The sequence below is a fragment of the Thunnus maccoyii genome, chromosome 9, assembly GCF_910596095.1.
Source record: "Thunnus maccoyii chromosome 9, fThuMac1.1, whole genome shotgun sequence".
NCBI classification, from domain to species: domain Eukaryota; kingdom Metazoa; phylum Chordata; class Actinopteri; order Scombriformes; family Scombridae; genus Thunnus; species Thunnus maccoyii.
Window position 1 is genome coordinate 32,755,821 of NC_056541.1, and position 19,976 is coordinate 32,775,796.

General features: G+C 41.8%; 2 long non-coding RNA genes across 3 annotated transcripts; both read left to right on the plus strand.

The window, feature by feature from the left end:
• The first annotated feature begins 200 nt into the window (after nt 1–200).
• Nucleotides 201–4,318, plus strand: LOC121903285. The gene is made up of 3 exons (XR_006098011.1): nt 201–417; nt 2,051–2,159; nt 3,899–4,318. It is a non-coding gene; the product is annotated as an uncharacterized LOC121903285 (long non-coding RNA).
• Nucleotides 4,319–13,786: 9,468 nt separating this feature from the next.
• LOC121903284 lies at nt 13,787–17,883 on the plus strand. 2 transcript variants are annotated; one of them, XR_006098010.1, is made up of 4 exons: nt 13,787–14,807; nt 14,948–15,043; nt 16,514–16,694; nt 16,830–17,883. It is a non-coding gene; the product is annotated as an uncharacterized LOC121903284 (long non-coding RNA). The 2 variants fall into 2 exon arrangements; XR_006098009.1 differs by having other exon boundaries at nt 16,514–17,883.
• The last annotated feature ends 2,093 nt before the right edge of the window (nt 17,884–19,976 follow it).

Sequence of the window (19,976 nt, forward strand, 5' to 3'; positions counted from 1 at the left end):
CTTTACACGACCCGTCCGTCCCTACCTCTTCCAGAGGAAGAGGAAAGGGTGAAGAAATAAATTGAGGAAAAGAAAGAGAAAGAAAGTCATGGTGACAGGAGCAGGGCTAAGGCTATGGCCAGTGCAAGCAGCAGTGCCATGTGTTAATTACACATGTAAAGTCTACTATATCCAGAGAGGACACCTGCTGGCAGGGGAAATGAGGCCAGCGCCAACGCCTGCCACATAGAGAGTCAAGTGAGCCCTCTCTCTGCCAGGGAGATGATAGCGCTCTGATTACATTTTCATACAGCGCCTGGATTGGAGGGTGCACTTAACATTCAAATAATTCTCCAGGGTGCCGTCACAGGTTGAAATTGAAATGTTCCCGGTTGAAGGGTCATCACTTAGAGCACTCAGCAGCCGCCGCCACGTCAGGTCAGTGTCGCGGCTTAAGGTGTTGCAGATGAAGAGAGACTGAGATCAAGTGGTGTGCTATGAAGTGCGCTCACATAGACACACTCGATGGATTTGATTATACTTAAAAAGGATACTCACTTATCCCTAACATCCAGCCTAACCTAAACCTCGCTGTAAAGTGACGTAAACCCTCAGCTCAACAAATAACTATAACCTGTAACCCAAACTTTAACGTAATCCCAAACCTATGTCATTATTCTCAGCCTTAGTGAACACTCACACTAACGAGCCTGGTCTCTCTCATTGTGCTTCTCCTCCTTTTCATTTCATACATGTGAAAATGGTGGAACTGAAATACAAGAAAAACACACTCAAACACCCTTTTCAATAAGTCACACACACTCTTACTCCAGCAGGCTGTAGTGAAAGTGTGCTGTGTAGGGTACATGGGCCTCCTGTGTTTCACAACATTCACAGTTACTGAAAATAAGCTATCATGTCTTTTTTTTTTCTTCCAAGTTCTTTCATGTATGTTCAAAATATTCTTTATGGATGTTTCATTGTTTCATGAATCTGACTTAATTTCCTAATTTCTTAATGTTCTTCCTGACATTAATTTTTTTGTTAGGTAACCAAAACACCACTAACATCACAACATGTTCAGTGTAATATCAGCTCAGAGTATGAATCTTTTGTATCAATTCTTTTTTAAGTGTGATATGTACCAAGTCTACACCGGTACATTCAATCTCCAGGAAATGGATCCATGATCCGTGCACTCTGAGTCCGACCTGACAAAGTCCTTACCAAAGTAACTGCCAGCAATCAAAATGGAAGCATTGCAACAGTTACAAACTCACCATAGTCCTGTGCTATAAGCAGTGCAGGTGGGGACTGATTGAGCTGTATGTGCTAGCTGCTGAGACAGCTGATAGCAGCTCTCATACATACTCGCTATCCTTGACATGTTCGCATAGATGCTGAACTACTGTCCATATGCCACAAAGAATACAGAAGAAACTGCTTGGGGCTTACCAGGTCGGTCAGTTAGTCTACTGTCAGTCAGACAGTAGACTCAGTGCTGGTTAGCTTTTATTGCTTCTTATCAGGGCTGCATCTAATGATTATTTCCATTAATTATTCATCTTTAGATTATTAACTGTCAAATTCACAAAGCCCAAAATATAACATAAAATGTCTTGGTTTTTTTTTTCCAACCAACAGCGCAAAGATGTTCAGTTTACTGACACAGAGGACTAAAGAAACCAGAAAATATTAAAATTTAAGAAGCTGGAACCAGAGAATTTTAGCATTTTTCTTTAAAAAATTACTCAAAATGATGAATCGATTGTCAAAATTGTTGCATATTAATTTCCTGTTGATGGACTAATTGATTAATTGACTTATTGTTGCAGCTCCATTTGTATTTCTGCTACTGTCATAATGCAACATACATACAAGTTAATAGATTTTTTATCTACTGTAAAAATAATACACGTAGCATTAATACAATTATCACAATAAGTAAAGTAAAACACTTATGATTTAATAAGTTATCAGCTCCATGTAGCTTACAGCTTCATATTTTGGAGGAATAATAAGGTATAAATTGCTTTACTTCCGTTTTACCTTGCACTTGATACCTTGTTAGGATGTCCAGCACTCTTGAGGCCTGAAAGATCCACACCGGTAAAGGCGAAAAACGGACCGCTTCACAACACTATCCTGGAGTTGCTGTGTTCTTTTGGGTTTTTACGTATGTGAGTACATTTTTTGTGTGTCTTTCTTTTTTATGTTGGCAAATTAGCTAGCCTTAAATTTCCCCTTGAAGTATTTTGAATTGAATTGAAATAAACTGAAAAAAAGAGCAGCATTAAAACGTTTAGTAGCTACTGCAGAATGTAGGGGCGGGCCGGGACGAAAGTATCAGATGGACCTTGGGACATGCCATGATGTCCACATACGGTAGGGTACTCGTCCTTGCTATTAATGAAAAAGAGAGGAACACACATGATTTGAATGCATGTGATGGGTAAGGATTTGTGAACATCTTAAATTCCAACTCAGTGTTATTCATAATAGAAAACGGTGAGCTTGACACATTGGACCAATTTCATACAGTACAATTGCAACATTTAACATGATAAACTGATTTGAGAGTAACATGGTCATTTGCTTGGAGAACTAACTGAAGCATTAATAAGTGTTATATGCCAGAAATGTAAAGTAATCACTTGTTTTGTTTCCAACCGTTACTTTTGTCCCGACAGAGAGGGGCAGAAGTAACAATGTGCAACGTCAATTTCCGGCCTTATTGCATCTGACTAATTTATCCAAAATTTTAAAAAATGGTTGGTATCGGTAGAGGATGTGTATTTTGTTCCCATTAAATATGGTTACTCTAAATAAATGCATCTCAGTGCACCCATTCACACACAGGTGGCTCATCAGGAGGAGTCCAATCATTCAGACACACACACTCACACACCAACGGCACAACCTTCGGGAACAATTTGGGGTTCAGTATCTAGCCCAAAGACACTTGGACATGCAGACTGGAGGAGCCAAGGATCGAACCACCAACCTTTTGATTAGCGGATGACCCGCTCTACCTCCTGAGCCACAGCCACCCTGTTGTAATGACACTATTTACACTATTTACATCTGCTGCAGTGATTTACTCCTGTGAGTTCTGAAAGTATGCTAGTTAAATGGCGGTCAGTGGTGTGGTGCAATCTCATCACTTCCCCCCCTGACTGTATATACAGTACCTAAAGGCCAAAACAGTCTGTTAGAGCATAAAATACTAGGACAGCAATGGAAACAGTGGACTGTGGAGTCACATTCCACTACAGGCCATTTTAACAGTAGGCAATTTAATTCTTTTCATTTTTCCCTGAAATGACTGGAACAATATTCTCGATTTCAAGCGACAAAATCAGCTGAATCCCCCCCCATCATACCACGACTCTTTCTTGTGCTCCAACTTCTTACAAAGCTGTGCCACGTTACAATGAGCCCTGGATTAAACTCTACCAAATGAGGCCTGCTCTTTGGAAGGAAATGATATGATCAACTTCACACCCATCAGGGGAGCTTGTGTACATCTTGCCTAGGGTCTCGCATCTTCATACATATTCAAAAGCCTTTCACAGTTCATTATAAACTCACAAAATCTCTGCTCCTTCCTATCCTAGATGGCCATGTTACATTCATTAAAAGGGAGGAATACAAAGCCTCCCCAAATTATAACGATACAAATTCCTCACGCAATTAGAATTTAACTATTCACCGTCTCACATCTAGGTCTCGCATCAAAAAACATCAAACGCAAGCCTGCCTAATGGATGTCTCTCTACGTTGCACAATTAACACTCAAGGACAAACAATAAAGGAGTGGGAATCATAGCTGTCTGATGTTTAGTTTTTTTTTTTTGTCCTTCAAGGCCATTTGATATGCAGGTCTTAAAAGTAAACACCTTTGTTTCCCTCTATCAAGAGACGTCCCCTGAGAGAAGATAACTGGGATACAATCATACAGACCTGCTGGAGTGTTTGCTGAAGATACACCGCGACTGAAAGAGGTGTGAAGAGGGACAAATTAGGGCACAAAATAACACTCATTTAAAATGACAGATACACACGCTGTAAACTGAGACGTTAAACTTTTCCATGAAACCTGCAAGTCAAGTAAGTCAGCGTTAGTAAATACGATGATGATAGATGGGAATGAACTACGGGATTTGTAATGCGCTCCATGAGAAGGGTGATGGTCGAACAGAGGAAATGTTTGCAAGGTAAAAGCAGCAATTAATCCGTGTAATCTCAGTGACTTTGTACATTATTTGTCTGTTATCCACGCCGATCGCTGACACGTTTTGTAACTCTGTTGGATTTTGAAAGTTTACATTTGTGATAAACAGTCAAGCCTATAAATGAAAGTGCACTGAACTTGATAGAAGGGAAAAAAGATTGCACATGCGTGTGTGTGTGTGTGTACATGTATCAGCCGGAGACTGGGTGTGTGTGGATCAGTGTATGTGTGGATGTTAGATCAAGCCAGATGATGATCTGGTTGACTGGTGTTAGCAGAGCTGATCTCACAGTTCCCGGGTTGGGGAGAGCTGAACGCCAATCGCCTCTCCTGCTGCTTCTCAGACCAAGCTGGCTGTTTCTAATGAGACAGGCGGACAGGGAGATGTCACACTGATGGGGGCGCCTGACACATGAAAATGAGAGCCCCGATCCGCATGCTGGGAAGACTGGGAGGGACCGGGAGGGTGAAGGAGTGAGAAGGGGGGAAGGATGGGGAGGAGGAGGGCGGCTTACCAGCTGTCAGAGGACTGAGTGACAGGTCAAGGAAGGTGGCTGAGCAGCAAAACTCCTCCAAGGGCCTTTGAGTGACAAGAGACGAAAGGCACATCGCTACATACACAGCAGTGGCTGCAAACTCTCCTGTCTGGCTTGTCTCTATCATCTGACACAACTACAAGGACCAATCCTGTTCTATTCAGGGACTCTTCACTAGCCAAGTGTATCAGCAGAACATCACTTATTGATCTACATTTAGAACTTCTGAATCTCTCATTACTTCACCCAAAATTCAAAGTGCTAGTTTTTCTTATCCAAACTCAAATTCTTTCCAATATTACTCACTTTTGATTTCAGCCTGTGATAAATACAGTGGCATCACCGACATTTACCGTCTAAATGTTGCATAGCATATTTGGCTATTCCTCCAACATGCCCTGCAGACATGCCTTTCTGAGTGATGACTGTGGGATTATCTCTCCATTACAGTGATTCTATCTGACAAGGCGTTCTGTCACATCTCAAACGGCTGCTTCCCTTGAAGAGCCAGGTGCTCTCTCCGCGTCGCTCACATCCGCACATTGCCGGAGATTTGAGACAGCCCCGCGTTACGTTTCATCTGCGGGGGAGAAAGCAAGCGCTCGGGCTCGGCGACACTCCCATCCTTCAAGGTGTTCTTGTTCCATCTGCCGGAGGGTCCGGCGGGAATACTTCTCTCTGAGCTCCTTCCTCAGTCCCAGCGAGCAGCCTTTCATGTCAGACAGGATACCAGACAGGAATCCCAGCTAGCACTCGGCTTCACTTAAGACTTACATGTTGACAGAGAGAAAGAGGAGTGTTCTCTTATCTCTGAATGGTCTCGTTTTTTTTCTTAGACAGCCCAGACTCAGATGCCAAACTCAAAACATATGCAGCATGGTAGAGGGTGGATCAAGAGGTACGTACTGTAGTTACAGCAGCAGAGAAAGAGCTGTCCTATAGGTCTGCCATAGAGCTCTGTATTATGGGTATATTATGATTTGTATCTGATTCACTCAATCATTCTTCTGGTGCATGTGTAAATGTAAAATGCTGAATGAAATAAAACTGCACAGTGCGGGGCCTCGGAAAAATTTCACATAGTGGCCAAACCATGGAATTACATCTTCTGGGTCTGACAGGGGCCCGAAAAGCATTTTTCCCACACACAGTCACGGGTAAAGGAGCAGCTGTAAAATGGTGGATGTATTTTTTTAAGCAACTCCTGCAAAATAGTTCGTTTCAGAATTCGATCCACTCGGTTCGATCACGTTTCAAAAGTCTAGAAGAACTGCACAGTTGAATTGTTTTATTCCCATTCAAATTGGCTGGAGGTCTAAACCGGAAGTTAGCTGTCTCTGCTGGCGGAAGTCTCTAGTTAGCACGCAGTATGTTTTCATCCTGGTCGTTTCTTTACAGCAGGAAGTGGCTTTTCTGGCTTTGTGCACGACTGAGTAACTTTCATAGGAATAAACGTGGCCCTGCCTCTGACGCTGTACCCAGTTCTCTTTATACATCCGTGTTATAGATCTACAAGTGAGGAGGTCAGGGTTGTTGAATGGGTCATCGAAACGTCTGATACAGAAGATCACTGTGTTTCCTGATTCCTAAAAACAGTCAATGTTCATCATTGTGAATCATTGTTAGACGTTCCCTTATGTTAACCAATTAGTTAATTTAACCCAAATCATGATGTTTCTCTAGCCAAGTTGTTTTCTGTGGTTAACCAAACACTTTTATTTTTGCAACAGTGGGCACACTGGAGGGCTCTTAACAAAGATTGTTGTTTCATTTGGAGAACTTGTTGGAGCTCGATATGGTAAAGTATATACGGTATGGTGGTATATGGTATAATAAGATAATCAAGCTAAAACATCTATGTGACAAATTTCAGATTCAGACACTTTCTTTAAAGAAAGGCAAATCTACATCGCAAAGCCTGACACCTACTGGTGAAAAGCAGGTGTGGGACTGGCCGTGTGCTTCTGGCTGGTCTTTGCTACCAAGTGATTTCATTCTATGAAGACAGCGAATAGACAGCATCAGATGACCAACTTAACACAGATGTGGATTTGAGGTTTGGTAACTATTTAATCAGATTTCATTCAAGAAATAGTTTTACATGTAAATATACAGATAGTTAAGCCTCCCAGAGATGCCTTTGCAGATAAAATACTGTAAAATCTCGAACAGTGGCTTTTACGTGCAGTACAGTACCTAAGCTGAAAAAAGAGCCAAGATTTTATTATTTTTTAGAAATTCAGTACATTAGATCATATTTTAGTAAGAAGCATCCCCGTTTTCTCCCATTTACTGTGTTAATTCGTTGTTGCCACTGTTTGCTGTTGATGCAAACTCGTGTTTCACATTGACAGTCTTCCAACACTTTGGGGATCTGAATCCATTCCCTGGAAGGCTTCTGAAAAATATGTATAAAATGTGACAAACATGTAGGAACTGAACTTGAAAACAAGGCAATCAGTACAGTAATTCAGATCAACAGAATGGTTTATATGGCATGGCTACATTAACAACATTAATCTTTTGGAAATGTATGCTGACTTTAATTATAAGGTACCAGTAAGATTTTTGCTTTATTTTTTTCAAAGGAGCTTAATTGTCTTCAGAATTTGCAGTATTTTACACTATGTCACGTACAAAGCCAAGGCAGTAGTAAGAGCAGTGGTGTAGGAATGTCTCCTATCACAGTTAAGAATTGATGTTCAGTTTGACCTTACTTTACAGACAGAAGAATGACCTTAATCAGTTCCATTCAGAAAGATTTGCAGATCAGCTGGGATAGGCTCCAGTCCCCTGCAACCCTGCAAAAGGATCAGCAAGTATAGATAATGGAAGGAAATTTAGGAGATAGAACAACATTAAGCCTGCTAAATTCTAAAACACCGTTTTCATACAAAGAAGATGTGTTCACAGAAGGCATTTCAGCTTCATCTATGCAAATTCCTTCATCCACATTAAAAAAAATGCCAAAATGGGTAATTCTCTTCCCACTGGGTATGCAAGCCAGCCACAGAAAACCAGCGAAGAAGAAACGGTATACTATTTCCATTTCCGCAGCAGCTTCCTCCCATTTTGAATGCATTGCTTATTGCAAGCAGATTACAACAACAGAAAAAGTTTTGCGTTATGGCGTCGTCACGGAACAACCAGAAAAGTAGACAATAAAGGGAACACTTGCTTGAAGCTGTCCGCCACTGTCGTTATTGTTCTTCTTCTTCCTCTCAGTTCTAGAAAACAATGAAATGCTTCACTGCTGCCACTATCTGTTTCATCACTGATACGACAGTGTTTCTACAAAGCTTTGTTTTCCCCATAAACACGAGAACATTTACACACTCTGGAGGTCGTTTTTTTTGAAAATCTTTTTTTCTTTTGGAAAAGATGCATTTATGAATTGAACCGGCTTAGTCATGTAAGTATCAGCAGATACACTGAGTATCATAGGAGAAAAAGTCAGATCAGTTCATCCCTGCCTTGCATTATATTACAGGTCAAGGTTTTTTCATTTTTGATGGTCCTTGGCAGAATTTACTTCCATTTAAAAATATTATAAATGATACTACAAGATTATCTAGTGTATTTAGGTATCTAGCATAGAGAAAACCAACACAACAAACTAATGTAAAGGGCCATAAACCAGTTAACCACTTAGAAAGAAATCGTCTTTCTATTTATGAAAAATGACAACTAAACAACTAGACTAATTTACAACATTAAACCTGTTTAATGCTGCGTATTACATCAACTCTTACTGCTGTGAAACCATGTTGTGGGTAATTATTTACCCACATTTATACTGTACACACCCAACATTCAGTTTTTACATGAAGCACACTGTGAAGGAAAAGCGCAGAATGACTTTAAAGTCTTAACCCTAAAAATACAAATGCATTTATTCTCAAATTGCTTGTTTAAGGGTTGCAAACATCAGTGTGTGTTTTAATTAATGGCTTAACAGCAGGTTCTATTCTTATATTACAGAAAACATGTCGCTATATCCAGTAGGCATCTGAGAGCACAGATCAATACACATTAGTGCATTAAAAGAGACTACAAGAGGTATGTTTTATACACCATATGGCAATATTATAAGAAAAAAAAAGGCTTCTTGTGCTTTTCCATTGGACCATGTGAACTGTACATGTTAGCAAGATGTAATATATTTATTGATGGGTGAGTGGGTCTTGAAAGCCTGACAGAACATTCTACCCAGGTGTCTTTTATATGCGGAGAAGTCTGACAACACATGAGGTACTGCAAATAACAACAACATGGTGAATGGCATAGATTTTCCATCACAGCACAACTAAAATGGACAAAATGTGAAGAGTGTAAGAGCAGGTGGGGGGGGGGAGTGAGGGGAGAGAGTGGCATCTCTGGTGAGAGCAGGAAATGGGTGCAGATGACAAAAATGGCTGAGAGAAAAAAAAATGAACATGTTAGAGAAACATGGACAAAGACAGTCAGTTAGAAGAGCCCATGAAAGGCTGGAACTGAATTGGCTGGAGCAGGAATCAATACCGGTGCTTCAGCTGAAGCTTGGCTAAAGAGATGGTTGGACTGGAGAGAAAGCACATTGATGTTCAAGGTTGTTAAAACACTGTAGAGATGGTGAGCAGTAAGGGCTATCTGTCAATGAAATGTGTGTGTGTGTGTGTGTGTGTGTGTGGTGGGCAGGGAGAGGTGGCCTATGAGGCCTCACCTCTCCAGTGGAGTGGTAAATCAGCCATCAGCCATGTGACAGGCTCAGTGCCCCCCTGCTCTGCCCAATGAGACATGACCCTCTCAGCCCCCTTCCCGCCCCCTCCTTGACGGAGCTTTGATATCCCTCCTCGCTCCACTGACCAACCGATAGGAGGGGGCGCACCCGCAGCATTCCTCCAAACCAGCCGGACGGAGCAGCTGAATATATCCCATCATGCAACAAAAGCCCAGAGGAGCCACATTGGCCTTTGGAAGGGAAGGGAGTGCATGGGGGTTGGGGGAGAGAGACGTGATGTTCACTCAGCCCCCTCGGCCTGATAGAGCCGGGTCATCAGCCGAAACTGCTGCTGACCCGGCGGGAGCCAACAACTGCTTCCTGTCTGCCGGCATTAGCGTAGCCAGCGGTGAGGATAAGCTGATTGCACCATGAGGCCACGGCACATTGACCTGGCTGCAGTCAGCTACCTGCCTCAATGTCCTGCTGGAACACAGCTGTCAACAACAGCAACACAGAGCGCTACGTTCAGTCAACAAAGACATGAGCTACAGGACACATCAATCCAAGACTGAGCAGAGATGTAGGAAAGTAAGAAATGACAGCTTGTTTTAGGTGCTAATCATTTACTAGTCAGCCTGTAAAAACAGTTTTATAATGTTCTTGTGTGGCTCTGGAGGAGCTTTGTCAACTCTGAAAAAATAAAGGGGTATGACATCCTGCATATGAAACCATGAAAAGTACTTTACAGTTATGGGGTATCTGTCTCAACAATGCATCTTAATCAGTCGGCTACTGTGGAACCCCAAATATACAACCTCATGAAGACGAAATATCAAAACAGAATTATACTTAATAAATTGACTTTTCGGGAGCATCTGTTCAGTGTGTTGGCACTTTCTTCTCTCAAGATTGTTTTTGCCTACACATGTATGTGCACACACTACCTTGAGGCCTCAAACACTACATGTGTAAAGCCTGCATCAGAAACCAGGAGGTTTTAAGATATGCGAGTGCACTATGAATAGGAAGAGAGAAAAGCTTTGAAGGTGGGTTACGAACGCGGAAATGATTTTGCTGAGAGCCAGAGACGATAGCAACGATAGAAAAGTGGGCAAAAAAATGACAAGTATGGATGAGATTGATGCATCTGTACAGGTTGTTGTGAGTGGACATGTTTAATATATTTATTTGATCATTGTGAAAACAATTAAAGATCCCCCTATACATATATTAAGACATAAAAATACTCTGCTTGGAACAATAATGTGTGTCTGATATAACTCCAAAGTCCATTCTCAGTGTTTGTGCACTGGAGGCTTCAAGTTTCTACATTATACTTGTGTAAGTTGAATACTGGACCAGGATTGGCTCATAGGGCCACCCTTAAAACTCACTTTTAGCAGATGAATGTGAGAACAACCTTCTGATGTCAAACTTGTTGGGGTTTTTTTTAAGTTGTGTTATTGTGTTGCTTTCAACTATGGGATTTGAGTATCTGCCCCCAATGTGTGTGTATATGAATTTGTATATTTATACATATGACTAAATTCAACTCAACTCTGCACGTATCTCTCTTGAGCCCCTCGAACGCTATGGAAGTGCATCACTAAACCACTAAGGAACTTTTTTCTGAGGATGTGATACTATCATCATGTGCAGAACTGCTTTTGACATGCACACAATAATATATATATATTTTTTATTTTCCATTTCCACATGACCCTGACACAATAAAATCCCAAGTATATCAATTCAGAAACCCCCACAACTGTGGTCCAGTACTGTTTCACGTGTCCATATGGTTGACTGTGAACTACCAGCTACTACCTGAGCTGCAGTAGCAGTGCAGACCATTTAGACTCTGACAGTTGGCTGGAAGCAGCACTATTCACAAATCGTGGTTTGGGGCTTCGAAGTGGAAACTTGAACTTTCTATGTTCTATTCCTCTGCACTAACTAGCTAATTAGGCTGTCAAATCAGCTGTTGCATAAGGAATACCATATAAACCAGTGGAAGGAAACTGTTTTTTAAAGGAATACTAGAATGAAAGTTTAGCTTGTTCCTTTCAAGGAGGATAGCAGATGTAGTCTCAGAGAGTACAGGACTGAGGAAAAGTGGACCATTTTCTATGGACATTTTTATTTATTTATTTTTTTTTAATTTCACCATGACTCTGGGTCACTTCTGGATTCTGTTATATCCAGTTTGAATCTAAGCCAACTACAGCTGCCAGCCTCCACAAATGAACAAGCTACAAATAATTTATTACTCAAATGTAGTGGTATGATTTTGTCAGTGTGATGCAGGTCTCCAGCCTCAGATTATACGAAATTCAGCTTGTGAATGCTCCAGTACAATTTTTTTTAGATATGTGGTACCAAAGCAAAATTCTTCAGCTTTTTATTTAATCTACAGTCTCCATTTTATTGCCTTAATTGCGGACACAAAGCTTGACTAAGATATTGCTATATGCTTAACCTTGCCTTACCTGACTGATACTCAGTTGTCTGATTACAGTTAGACATGTGAGCTTGTGGTTCAGAATTATCTGCAGTTGAAAGATGCATGTAATAACATTACAGAATAAAAGCTGACAGTGTCAGAGTTAATGCGTTCCCAGAATTATATAAATGATCTGGCAAATTTTAGATGGCAGCATTAGTTAGGAGGGCACCTGCAATGTCAGCAATGTCAGCTCCGTGTGACAGAGCTGACTGAGCTGGCAGCGCAGACAGTGTTGTCGCTTGCAGTATCTATGGCATCAGCATCAGAGTGAAGCCACCGGGGTGTAACTCTCTGGAGGCTCAGGAGCAGGCTGCATATGTAGCGCCTCCGACACCTAATGCCACCGGCTGCAGAGAGCGCAAACACTGCCTCCGCCTCGGCACAGTCCTCCGGGACACCGACTCACTGTTGCACTCACACGCACTTAGCTTGCATCACTTCAGAACTGAAGTAAACCAAAACCCAGCGTCAGAGAGAGACAGGGATTAAGGAATTTACTTCCCCCAGCCAGGTGGAGATGAGACTTTTCAGAGGATTAAAAGCTTGAATTAAAAGTGCACTGCAAGATCAAGATCTGCTTCTGTGTGAATTGGATCTGATCTCAGACAAGCTGCATTGCAAAACTGGAAAATATTTCGTGGACAGTCAGACTGCTTAATCTCTGCGGATGAAACAAGCAATTCAGCCTAAAATACAAATTTCTATTGCCTGAACCTTTAGTTTTAGAGCTTAGTAAAAGTTCCTCAACAAACAGTGCAGTGGGTGCCGTTGAGCTGAGCCATAAACCCCCAGTTCCTCCATGCAGCATGTTGTGACTGTACTGAGCAGCTCTGAGGTTTGAATGTGAAACTTAAAGCTACAATAATCAATAGTTTTACATTAACATCAGATCAGATGATGAAGGTGTACACCACCCACAGCTCTGCAGTCAGCTCTACAGAGTGTTTTTGTGATTTTTCGTTATCATATTGGACTAGTTAGCGACTAGCTAGTGAACATAGTGGAGTCAGATATTTTTCTCAGGAGTTAGAGACCAAACTAGAGCTAAAAGGAGGGTGAATATTGGACTCACAATTATCGGGTGAACACATAATGGCAGATCTCTCGGTGCCTACTGGCATTAATGTATCACTACCCTGCCCATAAAGGAATAAATGGTAATATCCCTTTAGCCAGTGCATGTCAAAAGTAAGCGCTTAAATGGTGGTAATTGGATACATTTCTGTGGCAATGCAAATAAAGGCTAATTGCCACTTCCACTCCAGGCCACCGAGAAATCCTCCACCACATGGAGAAAACGGCCCGTGTCTACGCCGTGAGGCTCCCCTGAAACACATAACCGCCTTCATTCCTATTCATAGTGCACTCGCATATCTTAAACAGCTCATTGGAATTGGTTCGCTGCCAAGCGAGTCTCTCTCCCTCTTAACAAACAAACACGACGACAATATTGCGAGTCAAGCTGTTGTTTGTTACTGGGCAGCGAGATGACGGCGGCTCTGTGACTCCCGCATCACAAACCAGTGTGTAGTGACCTGACCCACCGCTGAAGGAGTGTGTGAGGATGCTGAGGATGGGAAAGGAGACATCAAACCGAGGCAGATGGGATGAAACAATGGCACAATGCAGTGCGTCTGTGACAGGCTGCACCAGCTGATCAAGGCAACAGCAATTTACTGGCGATGAGAGAAGATCTTGCAAACACCAAATGTTACCAAATAGCAGAGCTTTGCTTTTAAAATTACTATAATTTGTCTCCTGACAGGATCTATATGAGCAGTTTCGTTGTCTTATTATCTCCTCTATGGATGTAGCAACAGTGACTGCCTTTTATTTTCCCAAGTATTGTTCTTTATTAACTGGAACACAGAACATTACTCAGTGACATGTCAACTCCTGCAATTTACTATGTAGGATATGTTGTCTACATCCACTTAGCTAATTAAGACAGTCACAGCAGTGTAGATTTCAGGGCAGATCAAACAGTACTGTGTTGATATGGGAAACAGAGGAAGACTAGTCTCCACCAACTCTGTTATATCATAATCCCTGTTCCTTCAGTCTGATTAAAACATTTCAACAAGAGCCTGGGCTGCCTACCGTGGTAGCGCCGTAGAGAGGCTTGGTGTAGAAATATCACAGCTCCCTCATTAGTGAGAGGGGATTTCATTTGGAATATCTCACCGAGCACTTTGAGAGAAGCGGCTGTATTTACATTTAAAAGATCCAAAGTGGCCGTCTGAAGCTAGCTACCTCTTTCCTTAATTGCTGGCTTCAGTTGTCCATGAATACATCCACTTTATTACTGGCTCTCATTACTGGACGGCACCGAGGAAAGTCTCTTTCTCCTCTGTCTCCATCTCCATTTCTCCCCCCTCTCTCCCTCTCTCTCTGTCTTCCTCTCCAGCAGGGCAGGTCCACATCAGAGTTCTCCCAGTGGCCAAAAGACACAAACAATCGAGAGGGATTAGACTGTAATCCTGTTTTTACTTTCATCTGCCACATATTCAAAGGAGAAGCTCTGTGAAGCATGGAATTCTTGAAGGATGTGCTCCATGGAAAAATAAGGGGAAGCACTGTAAACAATGCAACGGGATGGGGATTACAAGTTTTAAATGACAAGAAGACAATGAGCTTGACAACAGACGTAGACTTAGTCTATACTGAATAAATCCTCGCTTGCTCGTGGATTTACAGTGGAGGATGGTGTAGAAAGTGAACAATGTGAGGTCACTTTACCGAAGATACACATTAACCTTCTGAACCTCTTTCTTTATTTACAGACAAGATAAGTTTGGCCACTCAGAGATGCCATTTAATAGCATTTACATGGTGCTCTACATGCTCTAGGTGAGCTATTTTTTGTGGTTTTTGTGACTGCTATTGTTTTTCTTTTTCAACTAATAATTAATATTGATAAAATGCAAAACGCTTCTGAGCCACTGGTGAATTACCAAAGGGCTTGCCAACCTCCTATCCTCACCATCCAGGACCAAGCACCAAACCTGGGGCAGCAGGGCCTTCTCCAGAGACGCTCCATCCCTCTGGAACATTCGTGACTGCCCCAATCTGTCTACGTTCAAGAGGTGATTTAAAACATTTTATGTTTGATTCAACCCCTGTGCTGTTTTTTGTGCTCTATAAACAAATTGTATTATTATTCAGATTGCTCTCTTTGGATGCTGACGGTGAACAACCTGTTTTCCCTGGCTAGCAGGCCTCACAGAGAAAAAAAGAAAAGAAAAAAACATTAAAGAAGGAATTATTTTTATTATTTGGAATCCAAACAGTTCATTTGACACATTCACAGTTGTAGAACAAAAAATATAACAGTTGTCACGCCCTCTGTCATCACCACTGGTTGATGGGAAATACATGCCGGGATACTTGGGAGCCCGAAGCCTCTTCAATAGAAAAAGGCAGAGCAGGAACATTTCTGGGCATTTGGGTCGTACTTGGCTACATGCAGACTTCAAATTGGAAAAGAATTCAAGCTTTGAATAAGTCCAGCAGAACACAAGAATGCAGATTGAGAAAGGGCTGGTCACTCAGCTGTGGGCTACATCTGAGCCCTGTGTTTTACCTACAATCTGCACACTGGAAAGTCATGCAGCTGTCAACGAGCACTTCCTGTTTGCAATCTTAACATGGTTGTACAGACAACTTTCACTGGATTACTTTTGATATCACTGGAAAGAGTAAGTTGCACCGATTCTAGATGCATGTGACTCTGAGAGTAAAGATTTTTGATGCAAAGAAATGCTTAGAAGATAACATAACATTTGAGACTTTTCTGTAAAACGCGGCAGTCGTGGCAGCATCAAACAACTGCAGCAATGCAACTGTGCAGTTGTTGTAATTCTTGTGGGCCCCTAAGAGTTCAATGCTGAGTAATCTAAGCTGGTGTGTATCACCGCTCCCCTGCCTGCAGGTCCCAAAGGGGAGATTGAGACTGCCATATCAACACAGGAATGACCTTGTTTCCCTCAGGGTCCACCCCCTGCATCACACAAACACATTACAGCCTGGACAACCCACACCTGACCTGTGTCACTCAACACGAGCAACACATGCACACACACACTGGCCTGAGCCAATCCGACACTGGCACGACGGAGAGAGGTCTCCGCTATATCCTGATGTTGAAGAAAGTCTGGGTGTACGTTTCTGCTTAGTTTGGAATAAACAGAAGAAGAACAGGTTAGGTAGCATGAGCAGTGACGGCCACCATGGCTGAACAGATAAAACAGAAAGTGGCAAATACTGCAGAGACACTTCACAGGCAGTAAACCCAACAAAAAACATGGAAAAGTGGAGTAAAAAGTCACCACCACTACACAAAGACATTGACCAATGTTAACTTTGAGCATAAAACATTTCATGATTTATTGTAGGAATGTGCTGCTCATTCAGACACTAAAAATATGATTTAAACCAAAGTGAGCGTGAAAAAAAGACGAAGCTTTGAAGGGGATGTGAAAAGTGGCTCTGAGACTGTGTTCCATGTGGCAAATGTGTGCAGAAATTACATCTGTATCATTTATCACATTCTTTAGAGTGCGGCACAGGCTGCGTTGTCTAGCTGTCAACACTTTGCTCAGCCCAAAGCCCCAGGATTACACAGGAGCTGATGGCTGTCTGTCAGAAAGAGAGAAAACCTGAACGAATCCAGCAGCCGGAGGAGGAAGAGATTGTTGAGTACATATCGAATTTCAGACTTTAACCACAGACCAGCAGGTAGAGTTAGCGTTTACTGTATTTCCTTTGGACACATTCAAGTTTTTCAGCTGTTTCATTTCTTTTGTTTATAAGGTGGTCACTAACCACTGCTGTTGGTCACTCTCTCTCTATGGGACAATTTCCTCACTAAAGCCCAGGTCCCCAGGAGACCATGAAAACCACCTTCATGTACAGGGTCCAGGTTACCTGCAAACCATCATCTCTGCATCTTCTTAAAGCGTTCCACACAACTTCCTTTGATTCCAAACCATTTGCATCATCAAGCTTACACTCTCAAACCTAGAGGGAGGTGTGCTCTGGTGCACGAGACTGATATGATGATATGATAGACATTCAAAATTGTAAAATGTATAATAACGTGAATAGCTTCAGAATGATGGATATGGGGGCAGACAGTGTTCCAAAGACTGATGTTTTGGCAACAACATACCTTTTCCATAGTTTAAAAGAGTTAAAGCATTTCTCCAGATGAAATAAAGAAGTATATATTATAAGCCTCAAACCTAAATGACCCTGTATCACACACACAGAGCCCAACTTATTATACATATTACTGCACACTGTATACATGTGGTACTCACACTCATACGCGCACATTATCACACCTATATGTCAATGTACAGACAGTCATATACAACACATGTACATGTCTGTTTTATCTGTTCTGTAGTTTTAATCCTGATTCTGTTTCATCAACTCAGTTGTTTGGCTGTTTGAACATGAATTTAAAAACCTAACCAGGAATGAAGGCTGCAAATATATCACATCTGTTGCATTGCTTATCTGTATGTAATAATGTTCATCTGTATGGTGAGCAAATCAGAAACATTCATCGGCTCCCAGAGCAATATAGATCCAACTTCTAAATTTGACTAATAGTCATTAAAGCATTAAATGGTTTATTACAGTCCAGCCGGAGCTCTCGGATCATCAGTTGGCAGTTTTCTAACTGGACCTAGAATAAGATCCACATCAGTCCTGCTTGTTGACCTGACACCAGTTACATATGTTTTGTTTTTAACAGTAAGTTGAAAGATTTTCAGTTTTCTCAGGTTTGTGATCAGTTACTCTGTGTGTCTGTCTGTGAATGTTTGGTTTGTGGTGGATGATGGGTTTGTCAGCACATTTTAGTGTTTTTCTCCTATTTTCTGTTTTTTCTCTTACTAATTTTATGAGAAGTAACAGGTTATATACATACTGTATACATCTGACATACAACAAAGCACAATGGATTACTTGTAATAAAATGTGATATGTAAATAACATTGCCTGGTCTTGCCTTCATCAACGGGAGCACAGAAACTGTCCAAATCATCTTCATAATTCCTCAAATTCTTGGGCTTCTTCTTTCGTCACACTTCTCAGTGTTGCAAACCACCCAGAATATATTATGCTCACTTCATACCATCTTCTCTTCACTCTTATACCTTCTTTCCTTTCCTTTTTTCCCTCCTGACACCTGGGATCCATCTTGCCTGGGGTCCAGCCATCATCCAGGTCCCCTTTGAAAAGCAGAGATGGAAGTGAGGCCTTAAAACTTTATGGTGAGAGCCTTGGTACCACATGCCGTTTCAGTAGCAGTGCTGCTAGCGGGCCCGCCGATTTATGGCTCATGACACGCATATATTTAATTTGTAACCAAACACTTCCTCTTCCCCTCGGTTTCCTCAGAACTCTGGGACACGTCTTGTTTTCTCAGGTCAGGGGTTAAACAAAGGAAACATAGTGCTGGCTAGCTGAAGGGCCAGAGCCAGGGGGTGTGAGGGTAGCCTGCACCTCTGAGGCCAGGCCAGAGCAGACTGTGGGACACATCGGGGTTAAAGGTTTAGCTGTGATATCCGGCAGGAGGGCTAGACCACTGCGAAAACCTTAAAGTGGACAGGGAGCAGGAATCAGACCCTTTTGCATTTTATATAATGACATCTGAACATAAACTGCTGGATCATCTTACACCTCCCTCTCTGTAAGAAGCCCTCCCTGTTGTTGGCCGTGACATCTTTACTGCCCCATTGGCCATAAACCCCCCGAGGGGCGGTCCAAACACAGTTACACGCCCCACTAGCTCTCCACCTCTGTGCGGCAGTGTATAAACATATAAGTTTATTTAGTGTGAATGTCCCGCAGCGCTCACTGCTCGTCCCGTTTATAAAACTCAGCAGCCAGTGTGGACATCAGTACTGGATTTACTGGTTGTTATAAAGAACTGTTCCTCTATGCTGACTCGCAGAATTGGGGGGGGGTTATCCACTGCAACAGCATGCTGCAGAAACCCCGGAGTTACTGTAACACTCATCTGCATCTGATCAGCTCTTTTCAAATATAACTGGCGTGCAAAGTAGACTTGCTAGGTTCAGTTTAGAAAATGCTTTTAGAAAACACTGCATGTCCAAATACCTCCCAGCAGCCCCTAGAGTGTGCAATTTTCATCGATAGACATTTTTAGATATACGAAATTGTTAGTCTTAAGCCCCAGATTTATTTCTCTAGAGGAGGTGGGGTGATTTACCCGCCGTGGTCAGTGACTTTAATCCAGTCTGGAGGGTGTATGCTGGTGATTTCTGATGCCCATCCCAGTAATAATTACAGCAGCATGGATGCAGGATACTACTACTTATTCATCTACTTTTTTATCAGCTTAGTGTAAAATTTGACCTTTGTGTAAAAATAAGGGAAGTCAATAATGTGTTTGCTAATATGATAGACGGAAACATCTAAAAACACCTATGGTTCCTACTGGGGAACCAATAAGATAACAATAAATAAATAAATAAATAAAACCATCAGGAGAGCAAAACCCCATAAAAGCTCATCAAATGCTGCAGGTACTGGTATTTTAAAAGTTTACCAAATGAGCTCTCACCAGTTCCTGTTTCCAACGTACCCATAGATATACATACAACTATTACTTGGTTACTTTCATAATGAAGATAACTTAAAAGAGAGATAATGATATCTTCAGTAAGTTTAAGTGTGTTTCATGTCTGTGTGTTAAGAGTTATGACACCAGGAAGGAGTATGATCAACTCTCCAGCACGGCCTGATGGTGGTGTGAGAGGAAACGTTGTGCCTGACACCAAAAACATGAGGGTTCATCTTCAGTGTACCATGAATTACCAATTCAAATTCCATGAATATCTGTCAACCAGTCTTCAGTATTTTATGGACAGACATGTCTCTTTCAAGTCTGAAACTACAAAATGAGTGTCCAATATGGATAGGGATCATCCTCTGGAGGAAAAAAGTGGGAAATTTGAAAATTCATCCATCCATCCTTTGTGC